Source organism: Pteropus medius, unplaced genomic scaffold (assembly GCF_902729225.1).
Source record: "Pteropus medius unplaced genomic scaffold, Ma_sr-lr_union100, whole genome shotgun sequence".
NCBI lineage: Eukaryota > Metazoa > Chordata > Mammalia > Chiroptera > Pteropodidae > Pteropus > Pteropus medius.
This window is the reverse complement of record NW_024341415.1, coordinates 3,813-7,748: the sequence shown is the minus strand read 5'-3', so window position 1 is coordinate 7,748 and position 3,936 is coordinate 3,813. Positions and strand designations below refer to the sequence as shown.

Sequence of the window (3,936 nt, the reverse complement as noted above, 5' to 3'; positions counted from 1 at the left end):
TGGAGCAGCTCACAGAACCCAGGAAAACATTTTACCTACGATTGCTGATCTATCACAAAGACATTTTAAAGAACACAGATAGATACCCAGTTGAATAGATACTTAGGGCAGCTTCCAGAAGGACCTTGAGCACAGGAGCTCTGTCCCAATGGATTTGGGATACATCGCCCTCCCAGCATATGGATGCATTCACCAACCCAGAAGCTCTCCAAACCCCATATTTTAGGAATTTTTATGGAGGCTTCATTACGTAGGCATGATCATTTATTAATTCAGTCTCCAGCTCCTCTCTTTCCTCTGGCGGATAGGGAGTGGGGCTGAAAGTTGCAAGCTTCTAATCATGGCTTGGTCTCTCTAGTGACCAGTCCCTATCCAGGAGCCCACCAAGAGTCACCTCATTAGAACGAAAGACATTCCTATCACCCAGAAAATTCCAAGAAATTTAGGAGTTCTGTGTCAGAAATCAGAGTCAAAGACCAAATATTAGCAGGAACCAGAACCAAACATTAGCAAGTATCGATCATATCTGTGTGTGTGATATATCTATATATTTTTTATTATTATTTCAGAATCAAAGATCTAAATGTAAACAATAAAACTATACAAGTACCAGAGAGGAAAAAGAAGGGTGAGCTACTCTATAACCAGGTCGAAAAAGTCTTTCTGATTGTGATTAAAATACAGATGTGATTTAAGAAAAGAGTGATAAATTTAACTAAATAAGAATTAAAAATTTTTTGAGGTCAAAAATAAATTAAATAAGGCCAAAAATAAATTAAAATAAATTAAATAAATTAAATTAAATTTTAAATAAATTAAAATTAAATAAGAAAGTACAAAGTAGGATAAAATACAGTCAGCCCCCCATATTTTGCATCTGTAGATTCAACCAACCATATATAGAAAACAATATTTCCATCTGCAATTGGGAATTTTATGTAGTTGACTCTTGAACATGGGTTTGAACTGCACAAATCCACACATTTTTCAAAATTGAAAATCATTTTGGAGATTGCGACAATTTGCAAAAAAACAGACAAACTACGATTTTCTTACCATTTTCTTTTCTCTAGCTCACTTTATTGTAAGAATATACTGTATAATAGATGCAGCATACAATATCTATTAACCGATTGTTTATGTTATCGGTAAGGATTCGGTCAACAGTAGGCTATTAGTAGTTAAGTTTTGGGGGAGTCAGAAGTTATACACAGATTTTTCACTGCATGAGGAGTCAGTGCCCCTAATATTGTTCAAAGGTCAACTGAACTTGAGCATCCACAGATTTTGGTATCTATTAGGGAAGGGGGTGGTGAGGAGGTTGGGGTTCTGAAACCAATCCCCTGTGAATATCAAAAAAAAAACAACTGTATTTGCAACATATATCACAGATAAAGGGTGAGTACCCTTAAAATAAAAATAAAAATTTTAGTTGAGGGGGGAACAACACCAAAAATTCTATAAATGGGCAAAAAATATGAAAGGCAACTTATGAAAAGAGATAAAAATGATTATTAAGCATTTCAAAAGATGTCCAAATTCATTCACAGTAAGAGAAGACATAAACTAAAACTACAATGAGATACTACTTCTCATCCATCAGATTGGAAAAAATTCAAAAGCTTTACATCACATTGTTGATGAGGTTCTGAGGAAACAGGAACTTTCATATATTGTTGTTGGGGATGTAAATGATACAAATACCATGGAAGAGAATTTGGCAATATCTAACAAAATTATATATGCATTTATCATTGAACCTACATCTAGGAATTTATCCTGAGGATATTCCTTCAACAATATAAAAAAAAGTATGCATCAGTTTACTCATTGCAACATTTTTTTGAAATTGCAAAACAAAAATCAAAGCACAAAAGATTACATCCAGTACCACTAACTTTTTTAAGAAAGAAGAGGAAATAAGAAAACACATATATATATGTGCTAAACTTTCAATAAAATCACAAAAAAAGAAAAAACAGAAACAATTAAGTTGGTTACCTATAGAGGAAGAGGGTGCAAGGAACATGGGAGAGAGGGATATTTCTGTGAGTATACTTGTTCATTGTCTTGACTTTTGGAAGCATGTTAATGTTAGACATTCAAAAAAAATGTAAATCAGCAGATAGAAAGAGAGAAAAAGTAAAACAGAAAAAAACTGAAACAAATGAACCCAACTATATTTCATATGAATACCATTACCACAATGTAGGGAAGGAGAATACCCAAAACTAATTTGAGTTCCTTATAAAGAGTTTTTCTACATGCCCTGCATGCTCCCAATCCTGGACAGGGTGGGGAGATGGGAAAACTAGAAACTGGAGATCCTGAACACTTTTTATTAGGTTTGTTTTCTGTAGATAGAGGTCAGGGCATTCTGGCACTATTTTAGATATATTATGCGATTGAGCAAATGAATAAATGTGTTGGTATTTTTGGAAGCCAGAATTCTCATTGTCTATGGTCAAAGCACCCTGAACATGCTCCATCTCATCTGATCTCGGAAGCTAAGCAGGGTCGGGCCTGGTTAGTACTTGGATGGGAGACCAACTAGGAATACCAGGTGCTGTAGGCGTTAAAAAAAAAAAAAATTCTCGTTGTGAAAGAAGGGACAAATAGTTAATGAAGAAGACAAAAAAAGATAAATTGGGATTGGGGGTATTGGTATATTTTCATAATAGCTAAAGTATGTATATGTATATGTATATGTATATGTATATGTATATGTATATGTATATGTATATGTATATGTATATGTATATGTATATGTATATGTATGGATATGCATTTACATATGGATATCATGTGTATGTGTATATGTGCATGTGTACTTATTTATGTTCATGCACATGCATACATATGTTTCCTGGCTCTGTCCATTAAAAAGGTATAAAGGAGAGACATTCCAGGAACAATGAGCACAGCTGGTGTACAAATCTTGATCTCTAATACCATTCCCCACTAAAAGGAAACAGGGGTCCTTGAAGAAGTAGCTGAAAGCAGGACTGGCAAGGGTAACTACGAGATAAGCCTGGAACATTTTGTTATACTAGGAGATAAGGATGTATCAAAAGAATAATGGAAGTATGACACAGGCACATTGAGCAAGCTTGAAGAGCCAAATCTTGGACAACCTGAGCTTCATACTAATAAGGATAATACTGCTATCACCAATAAATCAAAAAACAAGAAGTGTTGGCAAGGGTGCAGAGAAAAGGGAACCCTCATACATTGTTGGTGGGATTGCAAATTGGCACAGCCGCTATGGCACAGTATGGAGGTTTCTCAAAAAATTAAAAATGGATATGCCTTTTGACCCAGCAATTGTACTTTTGGGTATTTATCCAAAGAAAACCAAAACAATAATTCTTAAAGATCTATGCACCCCAAATTCATAGCAGCACAATTTACAATAGCCCAAATATGGAAGCAACCTAATGCTCATCTACAGATGATTGGATAAAGAAATCATGGTTCATATGTATAATGGAATATTACTCAGCCTTTAAAAAAAAAATAAAATCCTACCATTTGCAATGACATGGACGGACCTAGAGGTCATATGCTGAGTGAAATAAGTCAGAGAAAGATAAATACCATATGATTTCACTTATACGCAGAATCTAAGGAACAAGAAGAACAAACTAATCAAAAACAGAGGCACAAATACGGTGAACAATTTGGTGATGTACAGAGGGTAGAGGGTTAGGGGACTGGGAGAATGGGATGAAGGGTTAAAGAAGTACAAATTAGTAGCTGATGATGGTCACGGGGATGGGGAGCACGGCATAGGGAATGCACTTAGCATAAATATGCCAGCCAGGTGGAGGGCCAGGGGAGGGAGGGAGCAACCAGCGGGATCATTTTACAAACTCTATAGATGTCTAACCAATGTACTGTATACTTGAAGCTAATTAGAATTAATGAATTAATTTA

At 35.2% G+C, this 3,936-nt stretch overlaps 1 pseudogene; it reads left to right on the top strand.

The window, feature by feature from the left end:
• Nucleotides 1-2,456: 2,456 nt before the first annotated feature.
• Nucleotides 2,457-2,575, top strand: LOC120592948 (uncharacterized; annotated as a pseudogene).
• The last annotated feature ends 1,361 nt before the right edge of the window (nucleotides 2,576-3,936 follow it).